The sequence below is a fragment of the Platichthys flesus genome, chromosome 10 (assembly GCF_949316205.1).
Source record: "Platichthys flesus chromosome 10, fPlaFle2.1, whole genome shotgun sequence".
NCBI classification, from domain to species: Eukaryota; Metazoa; Chordata; class Actinopteri; order Pleuronectiformes; family Pleuronectidae; genus Platichthys; species Platichthys flesus.
Window position 1 is genome coordinate 2,088,587 of NC_084954.1, and position 23,570 is coordinate 2,112,156.

General features: G+C 41.0%; 26 non-coding genes across 26 annotated transcripts; all 26 read left to right on the forward strand.

The window, feature by feature from the left end:
• Nucleotides 1-225: 225 nt before the first annotated feature.
• Nucleotides 226-433, forward strand: LOC133963119 (small nucleolar RNA U3). The gene has a single exon (XR_009922635.1). It is a non-coding gene; the product is annotated as a small nucleolar RNA U3 (small nucleolar RNA).
• Nucleotides 434-1,006: 573 nt separating this feature from the next.
• Nucleotides 1,007-1,214, forward strand: LOC133963142 (small nucleolar RNA U3). The gene has a single exon (XR_009922657.1). It is a non-coding gene; the product is annotated as a small nucleolar RNA U3 (small nucleolar RNA).
• Nucleotides 1,215-1,952: 738 nt separating this feature from the next.
• On the forward strand, nt 1,953-2,160 carry LOC133963118 (small nucleolar RNA U3). Its single transcript, XR_009922634.1, has one exon. It is a non-coding gene; the product is annotated as a small nucleolar RNA U3 (small nucleolar RNA).
• Nucleotides 2,161-2,754: 594 nt separating this feature from the next.
• LOC133963131 (small nucleolar RNA U3) lies at nt 2,755-2,962 on the forward strand. Its single transcript, XR_009922647.1, has one exon. It is a non-coding gene; the product is annotated as a small nucleolar RNA U3 (small nucleolar RNA).
• Nucleotides 2,963-3,701: 739 nt separating this feature from the next.
• On the forward strand, nt 3,702-3,908 carry LOC133963149 (small nucleolar RNA U3). The gene has a single exon (XR_009922664.1). It is a non-coding gene; the product is annotated as a small nucleolar RNA U3 (small nucleolar RNA).
• A 694-nt stretch (nt 3,909-4,602) lies between these two features.
• LOC133963143 (small nucleolar RNA U3) lies at nt 4,603-4,810 on the forward strand. Its single transcript, XR_009922658.1, has one exon. It is a non-coding gene; the product is annotated as a small nucleolar RNA U3 (small nucleolar RNA).
• Nucleotides 4,811-5,886: 1,076 nt separating this feature from the next.
• On the forward strand, nt 5,887-6,094 carry LOC133963150 (small nucleolar RNA U3). Its single transcript, XR_009922665.1, has one exon. It is a non-coding gene; the product is annotated as a small nucleolar RNA U3 (small nucleolar RNA).
• A 767-nt stretch (nt 6,095-6,861) lies between these two features.
• LOC133963158 (small nucleolar RNA U3) lies at nt 6,862-7,069 on the forward strand. Its single transcript, XR_009922673.1, has one exon. It is a non-coding gene; the product is annotated as a small nucleolar RNA U3 (small nucleolar RNA).
• Nucleotides 7,070-7,807: 738 nt separating this feature from the next.
• On the forward strand, nt 7,808-8,015 carry LOC133963146 (small nucleolar RNA U3). The gene has a single exon (XR_009922661.1). It is a non-coding gene; the product is annotated as a small nucleolar RNA U3 (small nucleolar RNA).
• Nucleotides 8,016-8,708: 693 nt separating this feature from the next.
• On the forward strand, nt 8,709-8,916 carry LOC133963145 (small nucleolar RNA U3). The gene has a single exon (XR_009922660.1). It is a non-coding gene; the product is annotated as a small nucleolar RNA U3 (small nucleolar RNA).
• A 765-nt stretch (nt 8,917-9,681) lies between these two features.
• LOC133963139 (small nucleolar RNA U3) lies at nt 9,682-9,889 on the forward strand. The gene has a single exon (XR_009922654.1). It is a non-coding gene; the product is annotated as a small nucleolar RNA U3 (small nucleolar RNA).
• A 603-nt stretch (nt 9,890-10,492) lies between these two features.
• LOC133963159 (small nucleolar RNA U3) lies at nt 10,493-10,700 on the forward strand. Its single transcript, XR_009922674.1, has one exon. It is a non-coding gene; the product is annotated as a small nucleolar RNA U3 (small nucleolar RNA).
• Nucleotides 10,701-11,441: 741 nt separating this feature from the next.
• On the forward strand, nt 11,442-11,649 carry LOC133963127 (small nucleolar RNA U3). The gene has a single exon (XR_009922643.1). It is a non-coding gene; the product is annotated as a small nucleolar RNA U3 (small nucleolar RNA).
• A 694-nt stretch (nt 11,650-12,343) lies between these two features.
• Nucleotides 12,344-12,550, forward strand: LOC133963120 (small nucleolar RNA U3). The gene has a single exon (XR_009922636.1). It is a non-coding gene; the product is annotated as a small nucleolar RNA U3 (small nucleolar RNA).
• Nucleotides 12,551-13,291: 741 nt separating this feature from the next.
• On the forward strand, nt 13,292-13,499 carry LOC133963135 (small nucleolar RNA U3). The gene has a single exon (XR_009922650.1). It is a non-coding gene; the product is annotated as a small nucleolar RNA U3 (small nucleolar RNA).
• A 694-nt stretch (nt 13,500-14,193) lies between these two features.
• LOC133963124 (small nucleolar RNA U3) lies at nt 14,194-14,401 on the forward strand. The gene has a single exon (XR_009922640.1). It is a non-coding gene; the product is annotated as a small nucleolar RNA U3 (small nucleolar RNA).
• A 764-nt stretch (nt 14,402-15,165) lies between these two features.
• Nucleotides 15,166-15,373, forward strand: LOC133963114 (small nucleolar RNA U3). The gene has a single exon (XR_009922630.1). It is a non-coding gene; the product is annotated as a small nucleolar RNA U3 (small nucleolar RNA).
• Nucleotides 15,374-15,976: 603 nt separating this feature from the next.
• LOC133963151 (small nucleolar RNA U3) lies at nt 15,977-16,184 on the forward strand. Its single transcript, XR_009922666.1, has one exon. It is a non-coding gene; the product is annotated as a small nucleolar RNA U3 (small nucleolar RNA).
• Nucleotides 16,185-16,924: 740 nt separating this feature from the next.
• LOC133963154 (small nucleolar RNA U3) lies at nt 16,925-17,132 on the forward strand. The gene has a single exon (XR_009922669.1). It is a non-coding gene; the product is annotated as a small nucleolar RNA U3 (small nucleolar RNA).
• A 694-nt stretch (nt 17,133-17,826) lies between these two features.
• LOC133963111 (small nucleolar RNA U3) lies at nt 17,827-18,034 on the forward strand. The gene has a single exon (XR_009922627.1). It is a non-coding gene; the product is annotated as a small nucleolar RNA U3 (small nucleolar RNA).
• Nucleotides 18,035-18,772: 738 nt separating this feature from the next.
• Nucleotides 18,773-18,980, forward strand: LOC133963147 (small nucleolar RNA U3). Its single transcript, XR_009922662.1, has one exon. It is a non-coding gene; the product is annotated as a small nucleolar RNA U3 (small nucleolar RNA).
• Nucleotides 18,981-19,674: 694 nt separating this feature from the next.
• Nucleotides 19,675-19,882, forward strand: LOC133963137 (small nucleolar RNA U3). Its single transcript, XR_009922652.1, has one exon. It is a non-coding gene; the product is annotated as a small nucleolar RNA U3 (small nucleolar RNA).
• A 765-nt stretch (nt 19,883-20,647) lies between these two features.
• LOC133963140 (small nucleolar RNA U3) lies at nt 20,648-20,855 on the forward strand. The gene has a single exon (XR_009922655.1). It is a non-coding gene; the product is annotated as a small nucleolar RNA U3 (small nucleolar RNA).
• A 603-nt stretch (nt 20,856-21,458) lies between these two features.
• LOC133963160 (small nucleolar RNA U3) lies at nt 21,459-21,666 on the forward strand. Its single transcript, XR_009922675.1, has one exon. It is a non-coding gene; the product is annotated as a small nucleolar RNA U3 (small nucleolar RNA).
• Nucleotides 21,667-22,406: 740 nt separating this feature from the next.
• LOC133963128 (small nucleolar RNA U3) lies at nt 22,407-22,614 on the forward strand. Its single transcript, XR_009922644.1, has one exon. It is a non-coding gene; the product is annotated as a small nucleolar RNA U3 (small nucleolar RNA).
• A 694-nt stretch (nt 22,615-23,308) lies between these two features.
• Nucleotides 23,309-23,516, forward strand: LOC133963134 (small nucleolar RNA U3). Its single transcript, XR_009922649.1, has one exon. It is a non-coding gene; the product is annotated as a small nucleolar RNA U3 (small nucleolar RNA).
• The last annotated feature ends 54 nt before the right edge of the window (nt 23,517-23,570 follow it).

The window sequence follows — 23,570 nt, forward strand, 5'->3', positions numbered from 1 at the left end:
CCCCTGCTCAAACTGGCATCAGTGCAAGTGATGGACAGAAGGTGTCTGGGGAAACAGAAACTTCACAGCAACCACAGGTATAACAAATGGAAACATATTACTGAGAATAAGGTGTTTATTATAGACTGCAGATGGTTTCAGTTTTATTGAGGGCATGTGTCGGTTTGTCGGTTATGATGCTCTGATTGGAGGAGGTTTGTCTCAGAGAAACATGCAGAACAAACCAAGACTATACTTTCAGGGATCATTTCTATAGTTGTTGACTTGAGAAATGTGTTTCTAAAGAGTTTGGTCTCGCTGCCCACGATGAAGAGTGAAGATGTTTCCTTCAGAGCAGGAATCTGGTGGAAGAGACTCTTGGTTTTCTCCACTGTTGATGACTGTTCAGTGTTTCTGGTTGAGTCACTGGAGGAGGAAACATGTTCTGAGTGGTCAGCTTTACTTTATAAATATGTGGAACCAGAGATTCCACATTATATCCACTTCTTAATGTTCTTCACCTACCTACATCAGTTCATTGTCTGTGTAGAATTATCCGTCACTCAGCTGAAGCAGGAGAATGGCAGATTGGACAGGCAGTCTGTGTTGACGGTGACCTGCATGTCTCCAAACAACACTTCGGTTTTAACTCCCCTGGCGTTAACCAGTTTCTTCTTCAGCTCGGTGAATCTCTGCAGGATGAGATGGTGTTCTCTGCCTCTCATCAGACCTCTGAAGTTCAGAACAGCCACCAGGTGCCTCCTGCTGCAGGGTGTGAAGAACAGTAATGACCAAAAACAGATAAAGTTCGTGCTTTTTTATCACTCAACAACTAGTCTTAATTACATGAAGATTTCAGGTCATTGAGCATTTTCTGAAACAGGATTGTTATGACAGCAATGAGCTACAGAAATCAAAGTCTAACTTGTGATTGGAGGAGGTGTGTCTCTCTGGATCACAGCAGCTCACCAGGAGTAAAGGTTCACGTCCGTAGATATAAGACTCAGAGAAACATGCAGAACAAACCAAGACTATACTTTCAGGGATCATTTCTATAGTTGTTGACTTGAGAAATGTGTTTCTAAAGAGTTTGGTCTCGCTGCCCACGATGAAGAGTGAAGATGTTTCCTTCAGAGCAGGAATCTGGTTGAAGAGACTCTTGGTTTTCTCCACTGTTGATGATTGTTCAGTGTTTCTGGTTGAGTCACTGGAGGAGGAAACATGTTCTGAGTGGTTTTGGTACAGATGTTTGAAATATAAAGGTCATTAATGTTCAGTTAAAGGTGACATATTATGGTACTTCCACTTTTGTTCTGCTTCTACACGTTAATTTGGGTATCTGGCATGTCTACCGTCCCAAAAACTCCGGAAAAAAACAACTCCCGCGATTTGTTGTGGTTCCTCTTTGTCTGAAACGATACGCCAGAGTGCGGCAAATGGGATAAAGACCGAATTAAACGTCATAGTCACTACATGCCCATGTAGGGAGTCTCGCTACATGGCCCAGGACGAGTGCGCTAACGCTAGCCGGGCTCCACCGGCCCGGTTAGCTAGCGAGCTAATGCTAGCCGGGGAGCCCACTAGCTCGTGAGACCGTCTTCCCTAGCTCCCCAGGGGCTCCCCCCCCGGCTTGGGAAGCCCGGCTCCCTCCGGCTAGGGGAGACTGGCTTCAGTGTTTCTGGTTGAGACACTGGAGGAGGAAAAACAAAAACTCTTCTTCAGAACTTGATTTAAAAACTATTGAACAAACATATAAACTGTTGAATCGACATTATCCCATCTACACAAAGTCTTAGTTGTTCTTTTGTCTTTGATGACTGATCAGTTATGATTGTTATGACAGCAATGAGCAACAGAAATCAAAGTGTAACTTGTGATTGGAGGAGGTTTGTCTTCCTGGATCACAGCAGCTCACCAGGAGTAAAGGTTCACGTCCGTAGATATAAGACTCAGAGAAACATGCAGAACAAACCAAGACTATACTTTCAGGGATCATTTCTATAGTTGTTGACTTGAGAAATGTGTTTCTAAAGAGTTTGTTCTCGCTGCCCACGATGAAGAGTGAAGATGTTTCCTTCAGAGCAGGAATCTGGTGGAAGAGACTCTTGGTTTTCTCCACTGTTGATGATTGTTCAGTGTTTCTGGTTGAGTCACTGGAGGAGGAAACATGTTCTGAGTGGTCAGCTACTGTTACTTTCAAAATGTTGAAACTACATCTTAAAATATGTAATAAACGATAAAAATGCTTGATGTGCAAAGTTAAGTAAAAGGAACCCTTAAAATTCCTCTTATTATGCACATTTTGAAAATGTTCTTTTATTCCTTTATGAAATTTGGTCCAAAAATCTTTGACTTTTAGTTCTGTTTCGAAAATGTTGTTATCAGAAAGAACTTTGTCTAAAGTTCCATCATTATTTTATCTTGATTAGTTAAAACGTCCCTGTTTCCAGTCAAGATTCAGACAGACTGTGTGTAACTGTCTCCACTGGTTCACTGTGGTTTCTGCTGGTTCCACTTTTAGTTTGGGATCTGATGCAACATTGAGTCCGTCATGATTTGTGTTCAACACTATCTGTGGGTTGAAAAGTCCCTGCAGCCCAAATTAGTCTCTTACAATACTTCAAACTAACACTGTCCACTTCTCTTCCTCCTGCAGAGACACCTGAGTGTCAACACAACATCTGATTGGAGGAGGTGTAACTCTCTGATCCTGCTCACCAGGGTAAAGGTTCACGTCTGAAGATATAAGACTCAGAGAAACATCCAGAACAAACCAAGACTATACTTTCAGGGATCATTTCTATAGTTGTTGACTTGAGAAATGTGTTTGTAAAGAGTTTGGTCTCGCTGCCCACGATGAAGAGTGAGCATGTTTCCTTCAGAGCAGGAATCTGGTGGAAGAGACTCTTGGTTTTCTCCACTGTTGATGATTGTTCAGTGTTTCTGGTTGAATCACTGGAGGAGGAAACATGTTCTGAGTGGTTCTGATACAGATGTTTGAAATATAAAGGTCATTAATATTCAGTTAAAGGGGACATATTATGAAACTTCCACTTTTGTTCTGCTTCTACACGTTAATTTGGGTGTCTGGCATGTCTACCGTCCCAAAAACTCTAGAAAAAAACAACTCCCGCGATTTGTTGTGGTTCCTCTTTGTCTGAAACGATACGCCAGTGTGCGGCAAATGGGATAAAGACCGAATTAAACGTCATAGTCACTACACGCCCATGTAGGGAGTCTCGCTTCATGGCCCAGGACGAGCGCGCTAACGCTAGCCGGGCTCCACCGGCCCGGTTAGCTAGCGAGCTAATGCTAGCCGGGGAGCCCGCTAGCTCGAGAGACCGTCTTCCCTAGCTCCCCAGGGGCTCCCCCCCCCGGCTTGGGAAGCCCGGCTCCCTCCGGCTAGGGGAGCCTGGCCTCAGTGTTTCTGGTTGAGACACTGGAGGAGGAAAAACAAAAACTCTTCTTCAGAACATGATTTAAAAACTATTGAACAAACATATAAACTGTTGAATCAACATTATCCCATCTACACAAAGTCTTAGTTGTTCTTTTGTCTTTGATGACTGATCAGTTATGATTGTTATGACAGCAATGAGCCACAGAAATCAAAGTGTAACTTGTGATTGGAGGAGGTTTGTCTTCCTGGATCACAGCAGCTCACCAGGAGTAAAGGTTCACGTCTGTAGATATAAGACTCAGAGAAACATCCAGAACAAACCAAGACTATACTTTCAGGGATCATTTCTATAGTTGTTGACTTGAGAAATGTGTTTCTAAAGAGTTTGGTCTCGCTGCCCACGATGAAGAGTGAAGATGTTTCCTTCAGAACAGGAATCTGGTGAAAACACTTTTGGTTTTCTCCACTGTTGATGATTGTTCAGTGTTTCTGATTGAGTCACTGGAGGAGGAAATATGTTCTGAGTGGTTCTGATACAGATGTTTAAAATATAAAGGTTCATTAATGTTAAGATAAAGTTTCAGTCCAGAACTCAATGTAATGACAGAAAGATAAAGTTTTGAGGTTCATAGGTATCAGTCATTAGTTTTGCTTTTATGAGAACCTTTATTTTGAAATTGAGACCCTGTGTTGGGTCTGTTTTCAGTGGTGAATTGATCTTCATGTGTATTTGTGAGTCGGTGTCACAGCGATTATCAATGATGTGAGTCTCTGATACTTTATGATTAATGACTTGTCGACCAAACTTTTGTCAGATTCAATAAACTTTATTTTTTAAACAAACTTTATTTTTCACACAAACTTAAAAATTTCTCAATAAATGACAATGAAATCCAAAATATATCTAACTCTATAAATACTATTCTGATATTAACTTGTAGTTTGAGAAGGAAAAACAAAACTCTTCTTCAGAACATGATTTAAAAACTATTGAACATACATATAAACTGTTGAATCGACATTATCTCAACTACACAACGTCATAGTTGTTCTTTTGTCTTTGATGACTGATCAGTTATGATTGTTATGACAGCAATGAGCCACAGAAATCAAAGTGTAACTTGTGATTGGAGGAGGTTTGTCTTCCTGGATCACAGCAGCTCACCAGGAGTAAAGGTTCACGTCCGTAGATATAAGACTCAGAGAAACATGCAGAACAAACCAAGACTATACTTTCAGGGATCATTTCTATAGTTGTTGACTTGAGAAATGTGTTTCTAAAGAGTTTGGTCTTGCTGCCCACGATGAAGAGTGAAGATGTTTCCTTCAGAGCAGGAATCTGGTTGAAGAGACTCTTGGTTTTCTCCACTGTTGATGATTGTTCAGTGTTTCTGGTTGAATCACTGGAGGAGGAAACATGTTCTGAGTGGTTCTGATACAGATGTTTGAAATATAAAGGTCATTAATGTTCAGTTAAAGGTGACATATTATGGTACTTCCACTTTTGTTCTGCTTCTACACGTTAATTTGGGTATCTGGCATGTCTACCGTCCCAAAAACTCCGGAAAAAAACAACTCCCGCGATTTGTTGTGGTTCCTCTTTGTCTGAAACGATACGCCAGAGTGCGGCAAATGGGATAAAGACCGGAATAATAGTCATAGTCACTACATGCCCATGTAGGGAGTCTTGTACATGGCCCAGGACGAGTGCGCTAACGCTAGCCGGGCTCCACCGGCCCGGTTAGCTAGCGAGCTAATGCTAGCCGGGGAGCCCGCTAGCTCGTGAGACCGTCTTCCCTAGCTCCCCAGGGGCTCCCCCCCCGGCTTGGGAAGCCCGGCTCCCTCCGGCTAGGGGAGCCTGGCTTCAGTGTTTCTGGTTGAGACACTGGAGGAGGAAACATGTTCTGAGTGGTCAGCTACTGTTACTTTCAAAATGTTGAAACTACATCTTAAAATATGTAATAAACGATAAAAATGCTGGATGTGCAAAGTTAAGTAAAAGGAACCCTTAAAATTCCTCTTATTATGCACATTTTGAAAATGTTCTTTTATTCCTTTATGAAATTTGGTCCAAAAATCTTTGACTTTTAGTTCTGTTTCGAAAATGTTGTTATCAGAAAGAACTTTGTCTAAAGTTCCATCATTATTTTATCTTGATTAGTTAAAACGTCCCTGTTTCCAGTCAAGATTCAGACAGACTGTGTGTAACTGTTTACACTGGTTCACTGTGGTTTCTGCTGGTTCCACTTTTAGTTTGGGATCTGATGCAACATTGAGTCCATCATGATTTGTGTTCAACACTATCTGTGGGTTGAAAAGTCCCTGCAGCCCAAATGAGTCTGTTACAATACTTCAAACTAACACTGTCCACTTCTCTTCCTCCTGCAGAGACACCTGAGTGTCAACACAACATCTGATTGGAGGAGGTGTAACTCTCTGATCCTGCTCACCAGGGTAAAGGTTCACGTCTGAAGATATAAGACTCAGAGAAACATCCAGAACAAACCAAGACTATACTTTCAGGGATCATTTCTATAGTTGTTGACTTGAGAAATGTGTTTCTAAAGAGTTTGGTCTCGCTGCCCACGATGAAGAGTGAAGATGTTTCCTTCAGACCAGGAATCTGGTGGAAGAGACTCTTGGTTTTCTCCACTGTTGATGATTGTTCAGTGTTTCTGGTTGAGTCACTGGAGGAGGAAACATTTTCTGAGTGGTTCTGATACAGATGTTTAAAGTATAAGGTTCAGTAATTTTAAGCTTTGGTCCTGAACTCAATGTAATGAAAGAAGGTTTGCGATGTTTCAGTAGTAATTGTGCTTTGCTCCTTTCACTGGTTACCAAAAGCTTTCTGCATCCACATCAAGACACCAGTACTTGTGTACCGTGCTGTGAACGGATCAGGTCCAGTCTAAATCCAGGTCTTTGGTAAACCTTCCTCCTCAGCCCGTCCACTCTGCTCTGCATCGGCCCATCACCTTGCTGCTCCCTCACTGCGAGCGGGCGACTCAACAGAATCATGACTGTTTGATGGCCTGGCTCCTGATTGGAGGAACAAGCTCATCATTGACATCAGGACAGTAGAAGTGAAGACAAGAACAAGACATGTCCTGTTCTGACAAAGATGAGTAAGTGATAAACGGGAGGAGAGCAGATTGGAAAGACTTGCTTGTGTTGATCTGATGCCCGTCAGCATTTTGATGCTTGTGAACTCAGATGGTGACTACTGAACTGATCCAGGTTGATTGTTGTGACATCATAGAAGGAAACTTTGGGATTAGGGGGTTTCAAAAAGTCCCTGCAGCCCAAATGAGTCTGTTACAATAATTCAAACTAACACAGTCCATTTTCTCTTCCTCCTGCAGAGACACCTGAGTGTCAACACAACATCTGATTGGAGGAGGTGTAACTCTCTGATCCAGCTCACCAGGAGTAAAGGTTCACGTCTGAAGATATAAGACTCAGAGAAACATGCAGAACAAACCAAGACTATACTTTCAGGGATCATTTCTATAGTTGTTGACTTGAGAAATGTGTTTCTAAGGAGTTTGGTCTCGCTGCCCACGATGAAGAGTGAAGCTGTTTCTTTCAGAGCAGGAATCTGGTGGAAGAGACTCTTGGTTTTCTCCACTGTTGATGATTGTTCAGTGTTTCTGGTTGAATCACTGGAGGAGGAAACATGTTCTGAGTGGTTCTGATACAGATGTTTGAAATATAAAGGTCATTAATGTTCAGTTAAAGGGGACATATTATGAAACTTCCACTTTTGTTCTGCTTCTACACGTTAATTTGGGTATCTGGCATGTCTACCGTCCCAAAAACTCTAGAAAAAAACAACTCCCGCGATTTGTTGTGGTTCCTCTTTGTCTGAAACGATACGCCAGAGTGCGGCAAATGGGATAAAGACCGAATTAAACGTCATAGTCACTACATGCCCATGTAGGGAGTCTCGCTTCATGGCCCAGGACGAGCGCGCTAACGCTAGCCGGGCTCCACCGGCCCGGTTAGCTAGCGAGCTAATGCTAGCCGGGGAGCCCGCTAGTTCGAGAGACCGTCTTCCCTAGCTCCCCAGGGGCTCCCCCCCCGGCTTGGGAAGCCCGGCTCCCTCCGGCTAAGGGAGCCTGGCCTCAGTGTTTCTGGTTGAGACACTGGAGGAGGAAAAACAAAAACTCTTCTTCAGAACATGATTTAAAAACTATTGAACAAACATATAAACTGTTGAATCAACATTATCCCATCTACACAAAGTCTTAGTTGTTCTTTTGTCTTTGATGACTGATCAGTTATGATTGTTATGACAGCAATGAGCCACAGAAATCAAAGTGTAACTTGTGATTGGAGGAGGTTTGTCTTCCTGGATCACAGCAGCTCACCAGGAGTAAAGGTTCACGTCTGTAGATATAAGACTCAGAGAAACATCCAGAACAAACCAAGACTATACTTTCAGGGATCATTTCTATAGTTGTTGACTTGAGAAATGTGTTTCTAAAGCGTTTGGTCTCGCTGCCCACGATGAAGAATGAAGATGTTTCCTTCAGAGCAGGAATCTGGTGGAAGAGACTCTTGGTTTTCTCCACTGTTGATGATTGTTCAGTGTTTCTGATTGAGTCACTGGAGGAGGAAACATGTTCTGAGTGGTTCTGATACAGATGTTTAAAATATAAAGGTTCATTAATGTTAAGTTAAAGTTTCAGTCCAGAACTCAATGTAATGACAGAAAGATAAAGTTTTGAGGTTCATAGGTATCAGTCATTAGTTTTGCTTTTATGAGAACCTTTATTTTGAAATTGAGACCCTGTGTTGGGTCTGTTTTCAGTGGTGAATTGATCTTCATGTGTATTTGTGAGTCGTGTCACAGCGATTATCAATGATGTGAGTCTCTGATACTTTATGATTAATGACTTGTCGACCAAACTTTTGTCAGATTCAATAAACTTTATTTTTTAAACAAACTTTATTTTTCACACAAACTTAAAAATGTCTCAATAAATGACAATGAAATCCAAAATATATCTAACTCTATAAATACTATTCTGATATTAACTTGTAGTTTGAGAAGGAAAAACAAAACTCTTCTTCAGAACATGATTTAAAAACTATTGAACACACATATAAACTGTTGAATCGACATTATCTCAACTACACAACGTCTTAGTTGTTCTTTTGTCTTTGATGACTGATCAGTTATGATTGTTATGACAGCAATCAGCCACAGAAATCAAAGTGTAACTTGTGATTGGAAGAGGTTTGTCTTCCTGGATCACAGCAGCTCACCAGGAGTAAAGGTTCACGTCCGTAGATATAAGACTCAGAGAAACATGCAGAACAAACCAAGACTATACTTTCAGGGATCATTTCTATAGTTGTTGACTTGAGAAATGTGTTTCTAAAGAGTTTGGTCTCGCTGCCCACGATGAAGAGTGAACATGTTTCCTTCAGAACAGGAATCTGGTGGAAGAGACTCTAGGTTTTCTCCACTGTTGATGATTGTTCAGTGTTTCTGGTTGAGTCACTGGAGGAGGAAACATGTTCTGAGTGGTTCTGATACAGATGTTTGAAATATAAGGTTCAGTAATTTTAAGCTTTGGTCCTGAACTCAATGTAATGACAGAAGGTTTGAGATGTTTCAGTAGTAATGTGCCTTGCTTCTTTCACTTGTTACCAAAAGCTTTCTGCATCCACATCAAGACACCAGTACTTGTGTACCGTGCTGTGAACTGATCAGGTCCAGTCTAAATCCAGGTCTTTGGTAAACCTTTCTCCTCAGCCCGTCCACTCTGCTCTGCATCGGCCCATCACCTTGCTGCTCCCTCACTGCGAGCTAGCTACCGTACAGAATCATGACTGTTTGATGGCCTGGCTCCTGATTGGAGGAAAAGCTCCTCATTGACATCAGGACAGTAGAAGTGAAGAACAAGAACAAGACATGTCCTGTTCTGACAAAGATGAGAAAGTGATAAACGGGAGGAGAGCAGATTGGAAAGACTTGCTTGTGTTGATCTGATGCCCGTCAGCATGTTGATGCTTTTGAACTCAGATGGTGACTACTGAACTGAGCCAGGTTGATTGTTGTGTCATCATAGAAGGAAACTTTGGGATAAGAGGTTTCAAAAAGTCCCTGCAGCCCAAATGAGTCTGTTACAATAATTCAAACTAACACAGTCCATCTTCTCTTCCTCCTGCAGAGACACCTGAGTGTCAACACAACATCTGATTGGAGGAGGTGTAACTCGCTGATCCAGCTCACCAGGAGTAAAGGTTCACGTCTAAAGATATAAGACTCAGAGAAACATGCAGAACAAACCAAGACTATACTTTCAGGGATCATTTCTATAGTTGTTGACTTGAGAAATGTGTTTCTAAAGAGTTTGGTCTCGCTGCCCATGATGAAGAGTGAAGATGTTTCCTTCAGAGCAGGAATCTGGTGGAAGAGACTCTTGGTTTTCTCCACTGTTGATGATTGTTCAGTGTTTCTGGTTGAGTCACTGGAGGAGGAAACATGTTCTGAGTGGTCAGCTACTGTTATTCTCAAAATATTGAAACTACATCTTAAAATATGTAGTAAAAGATAAAAATGTTTGATGTGCAAAATTAAGTAAATGGAACCCTTAAAATTCCTCTTATTATGCACATTTTGAAAATGTTCTTTTATTCCTTTATGAAATTTGGTCCAAAAATCTTTGACTTTTAGTTCTGTTTCAGAATGTTGTTATCAGCAACAACTTTGTCTAAAGTTCTATCATTGTCAGTTTATCGTGATTAGTTTACAAATTCCCTGTTTCCAGTCAAGATTCATACAGACTGTGTGTAACTGTCTCCACTGGTTCACTGTGGTTTCTGGTGGTTCCACTTTTAGTTTGGGATCTGATGCCACTTTGAGTCCGTCATGATTTGTGTTCAACACTATGTGTGGGTTGAAAAGTCCCGCAGGCAAAATGAGTCTGTTACAATACTTCAAACTAACACAATCCACTTTCTCTTCCTCCTGCTGAGACACGCGAGTGTCAACACAACATCTGATTGGAGGAGGTTTGTCTCTCTGGATCACAGCAGCTCACCAGGAGTAAAGTTTCACGTCTGTAGATATAAGACTCAGACAAACATGCAGAACAAACCAAGACTATACTTTCAGTGATCATTTCTATAGTTGTTCACTTGAGAAATGTGTTTCTAAAGAGTTTTGTCTCGCTGCCCACGATGAAGAGTGAAGATGTTTCCTTCAGAGCAGGAATCTGGTGGAAGAGACTCTTGGTTTTCTCCACTGTTGATGATTGTTCAGTGTTTCTGGTTGAGTCACTGGAGGAGGAGACATGTTCTGAGTGGTTTTGGTACAGATGTTTGAAATATAAAGGTCATTAATGTTCAGTTAAAACGGACATATTATGAAACTTCCACTTTTGTTCTGCTTCTACACGTTAATTTGGGTATCTGGCATGTCTACCGTCCCAAAAACTCCGGAAAAAAACAACTCCCGCGATTTGTTGTGGTTCCTCTTTGTCTGAAACGATACGCCAGAGTGCGGTAAATGGGATAAAGACCGAATTAAACGTCATAGTCACTACATGCCCATGTAGGGAGTCTCGCTACATGGCCCAGGACGAGCGCGCTAACGCTAGCCGGGCTCCACCGGCCCGGTTAGCTAGCGAGCTAATGCTAGCCGGGGAGCCCGCTAGCTCGCGAGACCGTCTTCCCTAGCTCCCCAGGGGCTCCCCCCCCCCCGGCTTGGGAAGCCCGGCTCCCTCCGGCTAGGGGAGCCTGGCCTCAGTGTTTCTGGTTGAGACACTGGAGGAGGAAAAACAAAAACTCTTCTTCAGAACATGATTTAAAAACTATTGAACAAACATATAAACTGTTGAATCAACATTATCCCATCTACACAAAGTCTTAGTTGTTCTTTTGTCTTTGATGACTGATCAGTTATGATTGTTATGACAGCAATGAGCCACAGAAATCAAAGTGTAACTTGTGATTGGAGGAGGTTTGTCTTCCTGGATCACAGCAGCTCACCAGGAGTAAAGGTTCACGTCTGTAGATATAAGACTCAGAGAAACATCCAGAACAAACCAAGACTATACTTTCAGGGATCATTTCTATAGTTGTTAACTTGAGAAATGTGTTTCTAAAGAGTTTGGTCTCGCTGCCCACGATGAAGAGTGAAGATGTTTCCTTCAGAGCAGGAATCTGGTGGAAGAGACTTTTGGTTTTCTCCACTGTTGATGATTGTTCAGTGTTTCTGGTTGAGTCACTGGAGGAGGAAACATGTTCTGAGTGGTTCTGATACAGATCTTTAAAATATAAAGGTTCATTAATGTTAAGTTAAAGTTTCAGTCCAGAACTCAATGTAATGACAGAAAGATAAAGTTGTGAGGTTCATAGGTATCAGTCATTAGTTTTGCTGTTATGAGAACCTTTATTTTGAAATTGAGACCCTGTGTTGGGTCTGTTTTCAGTGGTGAATTGATCTTCATGTGTATTTGTGAGTCGGTGTCACAGCGATTATCAATGATGTGAGTCTCTGATACTTTATGATTAATGACTTGTCGACCAAACTTTTGTCAGATTCAATAAACTTTATTTTTTAAACAAACTTTATTTTTCACACAAACTTAAAAAATTATCAATAAATGACAATGAAATCCAAAATATATCTAACTCTATAAATACTATTCTGATATTAACTTGTAGTTTGAAAAGGAAAAACAAATCTCTTCTTCAGAACATGATTTAAAAACTATTGAACATACATATAAACTGTTGAATCGACATTATCTCAACTACACAACGTCTTAATTGTTCTTTTGTCTTTGATGACTGATCAGTAATGATTGTTATGACAGCAATGAGCCACAGAAATCAAAGTGTAACTTGTGATTGGAGGAGGTTTGTCTTCCTGGATCACAGAAGCTCACCAGGAGTAAAGGTTCACGTCCGTAGATATAAGACTCAGAGAAACATCCAGAACAAACCAAGACTATACTTTCAGGGATCATTTCTATAGTTGTTGACTTGAGGAATGTGTTTTAAAGAGTTTGGTCTCGCTGCCCACGATGAAGAGTGAAGATGTTTCCTTCAGAGCAGGAATCTGGTGGAAGAGACTCTTGGTTTTCTCCACTGTTGATGATTGTTCAGTGTTTCTGGTTGAGTCACTGGAGGAGGAAACATGTTCTGAGTGGTTTTGATACAGATGTTTGAAATATAAAGGTCATTAATGTTCAGTTAAAGCGGACATATTATGAAACTTCCACTTTTGTTCTGCTTCTACACGTTAATTTGGGTATCTGGCATGTCTACCGTCCCAAAAACTCCGGAAAAAAACAACTCCCGCGATTTGTTGTGGTTCCTCTTTGTCTGAAACGATACGCCAGAGTGCGGCAAATGGGATAAAGACCGAAATAAACGTCATAGTCACTACATGCCCATGTAGGGAGTCTCGCTACATGGCCCAGGACGAGCGCGCCAACGCTAGCCGGGCTCCACCGGCCCGGTTAGCTAGCGAGCTAATGCTAGCCGGGGAGCCCGCTAGCTCGCGAGACCGTCTTCCCTAGCTCCCCAGGGGCTCCCCCCCCCCCAGCTTGGGAAGCCCGGCTCCCTCCGGCTAGGGGAGCCTGGCCTCAGTGTTTCTGGTTGAGACACTGGAGGAGGAAAAACAAAAACTCTTCTTCAGAACATGATTTAAAAACTATTGAACAAACATATAAACTGTTGAATCAACATTATCCCATCTACACAAAGTCTTAGTTGTTCTTTTGTCTTTGATGACTGATCAGTTATGATTGTTATGACAGCAATGAGCCACAGAAATCAAAGTGTAACTTGTGATTGGAGGAGGTTTGTCTTCCTGGATCACAGCAGCTCACCAGGAGTAAAGGTTCACGTCTGTAGATATAAGACTCAGAGAAACATCCAGAACAAACCAAGACTATACTTTCAGGGATCATTTCTATAGTTGTTAACTTGAGAAATGTGTTTCTAAAGAGTTTGGTCTCGCTGCCCACGATGAAGAGTGAAGATGTTTCCTTCAGAGCAGGAATCTGGTGGAAGAGACTCTTGGTTTTCTCCACTGTTGATGATTGTTCAGTGTTTCTGGTTGAGTCACTGGAGGAGGAAACATGTTCTGAGTGGTTCTGATACAGATGTTTAAAATATAAAGGTTCATTAATGTTAAGTTAAAGTTTCAGTCCAGAACTCAATGTAATGACAGAAAGATAAAGTTGTGAGGTTCATAGGTATCAGTCATTAGTTTTGCTGTTATGAGAACCTTTATTTTGAAATTGAGACCCTGTGTTGGGTCTGTTTTCAGTGGTGAATTGATCTTCATGTGTATTTGTGAGTCGGTGTCACAGCGATTATCAATGATGTGAGTCTCTGATACTTTATGATTAATGACTTGTCGACCAAACTTTTGTCAGATTCAATAAACTTTATTTTTTAAACAAACTTTATTTTTCACACAAACTTTAAAAATTATCAATAAATGACAATGAAATCCAAAATATATCTAACTCTATAAATACTATTCTGATATTAACTTGTAGTTTGAAAAGGAAAAACAAATCTCTTCTTCAGAACATGATTTAAAAACTATTGAACATACATATAAACTGTTGAATCGACATTATCTCAACTACACAACGTCTTAGTTGTTCTTTTGTCTTTGATGACTGATCAGTTATGATTGTTATGACAGCAATGAGCCACAGAAATCAAAGTGTAACTTGTGATTGGAGGAGGTTTGTCTTCCTGGATCACAGAAGCTCACCAGGAGTAAAGGTTCACGTCCGTAGATATAAGACTCAGAGAAACATGCAGAACAAACCAAGACTATACTTTCAGGGATCATTTCTATAGTTGTTGACTTGAGAAATGTGTTTCTAAAGAGTTTGGTCTCGCTGCCCACGATGAAGAGTGAAGATGTTTCCTTCAGAGCAGGAATCTGGTGGAAGAGACTCTTGGTTTTCTCCACTGTTGATGATTGTTCAGTGTTTCTGTTTGAGTCACTGTAGGAGGAAACATGTTCTGAGTGGTTCTGATACAGATGTTTAAAATATAAGGTTCAGTAATTTTAAGCTTTGGTCCTGAACTCAATGTAATGACAGAAGGTTTGAGATGTTTCAGTAGTAATGTGCCTTGCTTCTTTCACTGGTTACCAAAAGGTTTCTGCATCCACATCAAGACAACAGTACTTGTGTACCGTGCTGTGAACGGATCAGGTCCAGTCTAAATCCAGGTCTTTGGTAAACCTTTCTCCTCAGCCCGTCCACTCTGCTCTGCATCGGCCCATCACCTTGCTGCTCCCTCACTGCGAGCGAGCGACTGAACAGAATCATGACTGTTTGATGGCCTGGCTCCTGATTGGAGGAACAAGCTCATCATTGACATCAGGACAGAAGAAGTGAAGACAAGAACAAGACATGTCCTGTTCTGACAAAGATGAGAAAGTGATAAACGGGAGGAGAGCAGCCTGGAAAGTCTTGCTTGTGTTGATCTGATGCCCGTCAGCCTTTTGATGTTGTGAACTCAGATGGTGACTACTGAACTGAGCCAGGTTGATTGTTGTGACATCATAGAAGGAAACTTTGGGATAAGAGGTTTCAAAAAGTCCCTGCAGCCCAAATGAGTCTGTTACAATAATTCAAACTAACACAGTCCATCTTCTCTTCCTCCTGCAGAGACACCTGAGTGTCAACACAACATCTGATTGGAGGAGGTGTAACTCGCTGATCCAGCTCACCAGGAGTAAAGGTTCACGTCTGAAGATATAAGACTCAGAGAAACATCCAGAACAAACCAAGACTATACTTTCAGGGATCATTTCTATAGTTGTTGACTTGAGAAATGTGTTTCTAAAGAGTTTGGTCTCGCTGCCCACGATGAAGAGTGAAGATGTTTCCTTCAGAGCAGGAATCTGGTGGAAGAGACTCTTGGTTTTCTCCACTGTTGATGATTGTTCAGTGTTTCTGGTTGAGTCACTGGAGGAGGAAACATGTTCTGAGTGGTCAGCTACTGTTATTTTCAAAATATTGAAACTACATCTTAAAATATGTAGTAAAAGATAAAAATGTTTGATGTGCAAAATTAAGTAAATGGAACCCTTAAAATTCCTCTTATTATGCACATTTTGAAAATGTTCTTTTATTCCTTTATGAAATTTGGTCCAAAAATCTTTGACTTTTAGTTCTGTTTCAGAATGTTGTTATCAGCAAGAACTTTGTCTAAAGTTCTATCATTGTCAGTTTATCGTGATTAGTTTACAAAGTCCCTGTTTCCAGTCAAGATTCATACAGACTGTGTGTAACTGTCTCCACTGGTTCACTGTGGTTTCTGGTGGTTCCACTTTTAGTTTGGGATCTGATGCCACTTTGAGTCCGTCATGATTTGTGTTCAACACTATGTGTGGGTTGAAAAGTCCCGCAGGCAAAATGAGTCTGTTACAATACTTCAAACTAACACAATCCACTTTCTCTTCCTCCTGCTGAGACACGCGAGTGTCAACACAACATCTGATTGGAGGAGGTTTGTCTCTCTGGATCACAGCAGCTCACCAGGAGTAACGTTTCACGTCTGTAGATATAAGACTCAGACAAACATGCAGAACAAACCAAGACTATACTTTCAGGGATCATTTCTATAGTTGTTCACTTGAGAAATGTGTTTCTAAAGAGTTTGGTCTCGCTGCCCACGATGAAGAGTGAAGGTGTTTCCTTCAGAGCAAGAATCTGGTGGAAGAGACTCTTGGTTTTCTCCACTGTTGATGATTGTTCAGTGTTTCTGGTTGAGTCACTGGAGGAGGAGACATGTTCTGAGTGGTTTTGGTACAGATGTTTGAAATATAAAGGTCATTAATGTTCAGTTAAAGGGGACATATTATGAAACTTCCACTTTTGTTCTGCTTCTACACGTTAATTTGGGTATCTGGCATGTCTACCGTCCCAAAAACTCCGGAAAAAAACAACTCCCGCGATTTGTTGTGGTTCCTCTTTGTCTGAAACGATACGCCAGAGTGCGGCAAATGGGATAAAGACCGAAATAAACGTCATAGTCACTACATGCCCATGTAGGGAGTCTCGCTACATGGCCCAGGACGAGCGCGCTAAAGCTAGCCGGGCTCCACCGGCCCGGTTAGCTAGCGAGCTAATGCTAGCCGGGGAGCCCGCTAGCTCGCGAGACCGTCTTCCCTAGCTCCCCAGGGGCTCCCCCCCCCCGGCTTGGGAAGCCCGGCTCCCTCCGGCTAGGGGAGCCTGGCCTCAGTGTTTCTGGTTGAGACACTGGAGGAGGAAAAACAAAAACTCTTCTTCAGAACATGATTTAAAAACTATTGAACAAACATATAAACTGTTGAATCAACATTATCCCATCTACACAAAGTCTTAGTTGTTCTTTTGTCTTTGATGACTGATCAGTTATGATTGTTATGACAGCAATGAGCCACAGAAATCAAAGTGTTACTTGTGATTGGAGGAGGTTTGTCTTCCTGGATCACAGCAGCTCACCAGGAGTAAAGGTTCACGTCTGTAGATATAAGACTCAGAGAAACATCCAGAACAAACCAAGACTATACTTTCAGGGATCATTTCCATAGTTGTTAACTTGAGAAATGTTTTTCTAAAGAGTTTGGTCTCGCTGCCCACGATGAAGAGTGAAGATGTTTCCTTCAGAGCAGGAATCTGGTGGAAGAGACTCTTGGTGTTCTCCACTGTTGATGATTGTTCAGTGTTTCTGGTTGAGTCACTGGAGGAGGAAACATGTTCTGAGTGGTTCTGATACAGATGTTTAAAATATAAAGGTTCATTAATGTTAAGTTAAAGTTTCAGTCCAGAACTCAATGTAATGACAGAAAGATAAAGTTGTGAGGTTCATAGGTATCAGTCATTAGTTTTGCTGTTATGAGAACCTTTATTTTGAAATTGAGACCCTGTGTTGGGTCTGTTTTCAGTGGTGAATTGATCTTCATGTGTATTTGTGAGTCGGTGTCACAGCGATTATCAATGATGTGAGTCTCTGATACTTTATGATTAATGACTTGTCGACCAAACTTTTGTCAGATTCAATAAACTTTATTTTTTAAACAAACTTTATTTTTCACACAAACTTAAAAATTTCTCAATAAATGACAATGAAATCCAAAATATATCTAACTCTATAAATACTATTCTGATATTAACTTGTAGTTTGAAAAGGAAAAACAAATCTCTTCTTCAGAACATGATTTAAAAACTATTGAACATACATATAAACTGTTGAATCGACAATATCTCAACTACACAACGTCTTAGTTGTTCTTTTGTCTTTGATGACTGATCAGTTATGATTGTTATGACAGCAATGAGCCACAGAAATCAAAGTGTAACTTGTGATTGGAGGAGGTTTGTCTTCCTGGATCACAGCAGCTCACCAGGAGTAAAGGTTCACGTCTGAAGATATAAGACTCAGAGAAACATGCAGAACAAACCAAGACTATACTTTCAGGGATCATTTCTATAGTTGTTGACTTGAGAAATGTGTTTCTAAAGAGTTTGGTCTCGCTGCCCACGATGAAGAGTGAAGATGTTTCCTTCAGAGCAGGAATCTGGTGGAAGAGACTCTTGGTTTTCTCCACTGTTGATGATTGTTCAGTGTTTCTGTTTGAGTCACTGGAGGAGGAAACATGTTCTGAGTGGTTTTGATACAGATGTTTGAAATATAAAGGTCATTAATGTTCAGTTAAAGGTGACATATTATGGTACTTCCACTTTTGTTCTGCTTCTACACGTTAATTTGGGTATCTGGCATGTCTACCGTCCCAAAAACTCTAGAAAAAAACAACTCCCGCGATTTGTTGTGGTTCCTCTTTGTCTGAAACGATACGCCAGAGTGCGGCAAATGGGATAAAGACCGAATTAAACGTCATAGTCACTACATGCCCATGTAGGGAGTCTCGCTTCATGGCCCAGGACGAGCGCGCTAACGCTAGCCGGGCTCCACCGGCCCGGTTAGCTAGCGAGCTAATGCTAGCCGGGGAGCCCGCTAGTTCGAGAGACCGTCTTCCCTAGCTCCCCAGGGGCTCCCCCCCCGGCTTGGGAGGCCCGGCTCCCTCCGGCTAAGGGAGCCTGGCCTCAGTGTTTCTGGTTGAGACACTGGAGGAGGAAAAACAAAAACTCTTCTTCAGAACATGATTTAAAAACTATTGAACAAACATATAAACTGTTGAATCAACATTATCCCATCTACACAAAGTCTTAGTTGTTCTTTTGTCTTTGATGACTGATCAGTTATGATTGTTATGACAGCAATGAGCCACAGAAATCAAAGTGTAACTTGTGATTGGAGGAGGTTTGTCTTCCTGGATCACAGCAGCTCACCAGGAGTAAAGGTTCACGTCTGTAGATATAAGACTCAGAGAAACATCCAGAACAAACCAAGACTATACTTTCAGGGATCATTTCTATAGTTGTTGACTTGAGAAATGTGTTTCTAAAGCGTTTGGTCTCGCTGCCCACGATGAAGAATGAAGATGTTTCCTTCAGAGCAGGAATCTGGTGGAAGAGACTCTTGGTTTTCTCCACTGTTGATGATTGTTCAGTGTTTCTGGTTGAGTCACTGGAGGAGGAAACATGTTCTGAGTGGTTCTGATACAGATGTTTAAAATATAAAGGTTCATTAATGTTAAGTTAAAGTTTCAGTCCAGAACTCAATGTAATGACAGAAAGATAAAGTTTTGAGGTTCATAGGTATCAGTCATTAGTTTTGCTTTTATGAGAACCTTTATTTTGAAATTGAGACCCTGTGTTGGGTCTGTTTTCAGTGGTGAATTGATCTTCATGTGTATTTGTGAGTCGGTGTCACAGCGATTATCAATGATGTGAGTCTCTGATACTTTATGATTAATGACTTGTCGACCAAACTTTTGTCAGATTCAATAAACTTTATTTTTTAAACAAACTTTATTTTTCACACAAACTTAAAAATGTCTCAATAAATGACAATGAAATCCAAAATATATCTAACTCTATAAATACTATTCTGATATTAACTTGTAGTTTGAGAAGGAAAAACAAAACTCTTCTTCAGAACATGATTTAAAAACTATTGAACACACATATAAACTGTTGAATCGACATTATCTCAACTACACAACGTCTTAGTTGTTCTTTTGTCTTTGATGACTGATCAGTTATGATTGTTATGACAGCAATCAGCCACAGAAATCAAAGTGTAACTTGTGATTGGAAGAGGTTTGTCTTCCTGGATCACAGCAGCTCACCAGGAGTAAAGGTTCACGTCCGTAGATATAAGACTCAGAGAAACATGCAGAACAAACCAAGACTATACTTTCAGGGATCATTTCTATAGTTGTTGACTTGAGAAATGTGTTTCTAAAGAGTTTGGTCTCGCTGCCCACGATGAAGAGTGAACATGTTTCCTTCAGAACAGGAATCTGGTGGAAGAGACTCTAGGTTTTCTCCACTGTTGATGATTGTTCAGTGTTTCTGGTTGAATCACTGGAGGAGGAAACATGTTCTGAGTGGTTCTGATACAGATGTTTGAAATATAAGGTTCAGTAATTTTAAGCTTTGGTCCTGAACTCAATGTAATGACAGAAGGTTTGAGATGTTTCAGTAGTAATGTGCCTTGCTTCTTTCACTTGTTACCAAAAGCTTTCTGCATCCACATCAAGACACCAGTACTTGTGTACCGTGCTGTGAACTGATCAGGTCCAGTCTAAATCCAGGTCTTTGGTAAACCTTTCTCCTCAGCCCGTCCACTCTGCTCTGCATCGGCCCATCACCTTGCTGCTCCCTCACTGCGAGCTAGCTACCGTACAGAATCATGACTGTTTGATGGCCTGGCTCCTGATTGGAGGAAAAGCTCCTCATTGACATCAGGACAGTAGAAGTGAAGAACAAGAACAAGACATGTCCTGTTCTGACAAAGATGAGAAAGTGATAAACGGGAGGAGAGCAGATTGGAAAGACTTGCTTGTGTTGATCTGATGCCCGTCAGCATGTTGATGCTTTTGAACTCAGATGGTGACTACTGAACTGAGCCAGGTTGATTGTTGTGTCATCATAGAAGGAAACTTTGGGATAAGAGGTTTCAAAAAGTCCCTGCAGCCCAAATGAGTCTGTTACAATAATTCAAACTAACACAGTCCATCTTCTCTTCCTCCTGCAGAGACACCTGAGTGTCAACACAACATCTGATTGGAGGAGGTGTAACTCGCTGATCCAGCTCACCAGGAGTAAAGGTTCACGTCTAAAGATATAAGACTCAGAGAAACATGCAGAACAAACCAAGACTATACTTTCAGGGATCATTTCTATAGTTGTTGACTTGAGAAATGTGTTTCTAAAGAGTTTGGTCTCGCTGCCCATGATGAAGAGTGAAGATGTTTCCTTCAGAGCAGGAATCTGGTGGAAGAGACTCTTGGTTTTCTCCACTGTTGATGATTGTTCAGTGTTTCTGGTTGAGTCACTGGAGGAGGAAACATGTTCTGAGTGGTCAGCTACTGTTATTTTCAAAATATTGAAACTACATCTTAAAATATGTAGTAAAAGATAAAAATGTTTGATGTGCAAAATTAAGTAAATGGAACCCTTAAAATTCCTCTTATTATGCACATTTTGAAAATGTTCTTTTATTCCTTTATGAAATTTGGTCCAAAAATCTTTGACTTTTAGTTCTGTTTCAGAATGTTGTTATCAGCAAGAACTTTGTCTAAAGTTCTATCATTGTCAGTTTATCGTGATTAGTTTACAAAGTCCCTGTTTCCAGTCAAGATTCATACAGACTGTGTGTAACTGTCTCCACTGGTTCACTGTGGTTTCTGGTGGTTCCACTTTTAGTTTGGGATCTGATGCCACTTTGAGTCCATCATGATTTGTGTTCAACACTATGTGTGGGTTGAAAAGTCCCGCAGGCAAAATGAGTCTGTTACAATACTTCAAACTAACACAATCCACTTTCTCTTCCTCCTGCTGAGACACGCGAGTGTCAACACAACATCTGATTGGAGGAGGTTTGTCTCTCTGGATCACAGCAGCTCACCAGGAGTAAAGTTTCACGTCTGTAGATATAAGACTCAGACAAACATGCAGAACAAACCAAGACTATACTTTCAGTGATCATTTCTATAGTTGTTCACTTGAGAAATGTGTTTCTAAAGAGTTTTGTCTCGCTGCCCACGATGAAGAGTGAAGATGTTTCCTTCAGAGCAGGAATCTGGTGGAAGAGACTCTTGGTTTTCTCCACTGTTGATGATTGTTCAGTGTTTCTGGTTGAGTCACTGGAGGTGGAGACATGTTCTGAGTGGTTTTGGTACAGATGTTTGAAATATAAAGGTCATTAATGTTCAGTTAAACCGGACATATTATGAAACTTCCACTTTTGTTCTGCTTCTACACGTTAATTTGGGTATCTGGCATGTCTACCGTCCCAAAAACTCCGGAAAAAAACAACTCCCGCGATTTGTTGTGGTTCCTCTTTGTCTGAAACGATACGCCAGAGTGCGGCAAATGGGATAAAGACCGAATTAAACGTCATAGTCACTACATGCCCATGTAGGGAGTCTCGCTACATGGCCCAGGACGAGCGCGCTAACGCTAGCCGGGCTCCACCGGCCCGGTTAGCTAGCGAGCTAATGCTAGCCGGGGAGCCCGCTAGCTCGCGAGACCGTCTTCCCTAGCTCCCCAGGGGCTCCCCCCCCCCGGCTTGGGAAGCCCGGCTCCCTCCGGCTAGGGGAGCCTGGCCTCAGTGTTTCTGGTTGAGACACTGGAGGAGGAAAAACAAAAACTCTTCTTCAGAACATGATTTAAAAACTATTGAACAAACATATAAACTGTTGAATCAACATTATCCCATCTACACAAAGTCTTAGTTGTTCTTTTGTCTTTGATGACTGATCAGTTATGATTGTTATGACAGCAATGAGCCACAGAAATCAAAGTGTAACTTGTGATTGGAGGAGGTTTGTCTTCCTGGATCACAGCAGCTCACCAGGAGTAAAGGTTCACGTCTGTAGATATAAGACTCAGAGAAACATCCAGAACAAACCAAGACTATACTTTCAGGGATCATTTCTATAGTTGTTAACTTGAGAAATGTGTTTCTAAAGAGTTTGGTCTCGCTGCCCACGATGAAGAGTGAAGATGTTTCCTTCAGAGCAGGAATCTGGTGGAAGAGACTTTTGGTTTTCTCCACTGTTGATGATTGTTCAGTGTTTCTGGTTGAGTCACTGGAGGAGGAAACATGTTCTGAGTGGTTCTGATACAGATGTTTAAAATATAAAGGTTCATTAATGTTAAGTTAAAGTTTCAGTCCAGAACTCAATGTAATGACAGAAAGATAAAGTTGTGAGGTTCATAGGTATCAGTCATTAGTTTTGCTGTTATGAGAACCTTTATTTTGAAATTGAGACCCTGTGTTGGGTCTGTTTTCAGTGGTGAATTGATCTTCATGTGTATTTGTGAGTCGGTGTCACAGCGATTATCAATGATGTGAGTCTCTGATACTTTATGATTAATGACTTGTCGACCAAACTTTTGTCAGATTCAATAAACTTTATTTTTTAAACAAACTTTATTTTTCACACAAACTTAAAAAATTATCAATAAATGACAATGAAATCCAAAATATATCTAACTCTATAAATACTATTCTGATATTAACTTGTAGTTTGAAAAGGAAAAACAAATCTCTTCTTCAGAACATGATTTAAAAACTATTGAACATACATATAAACTGTTGAATCGACATTATCTCAACTACACAACGTCTTAGTTGTTCTTTTGTCTTTGATGACTGATCAGTTATGATTGTTATGACAGCAATGAGCCACAGAAATCAAAGTGTAACTTGTGATTGGAGGAGGTTTGTCTTCCTGGATCACAGAAGCTCACCAGGAGTAAAGGTTCACGTCCGTAGATATAAGACTCAGAGAAACATGCAGAACAAACCAAGACTATACTTTCAGGGATCATTTCTATAGTTGTTGACTTGAGAAATGTGTTTCTAAAGAGTTTGGTCTCGCTGCCCACGATGAAGAGTGAAGATGTTTCCTTCAGAGCAAGAATCTGGTGGAAGAGACTCTTGGTTTTCTCCACTGTTGATGATTGTTCAGTGTTTCTGGTTGAGTCACTGGAGGAGGAGACATGTTCTGAGTGGTTTTGGTACAGATGTTTGAAATATAAAGGTCATTAATGTTCAGTTAAAACGGACA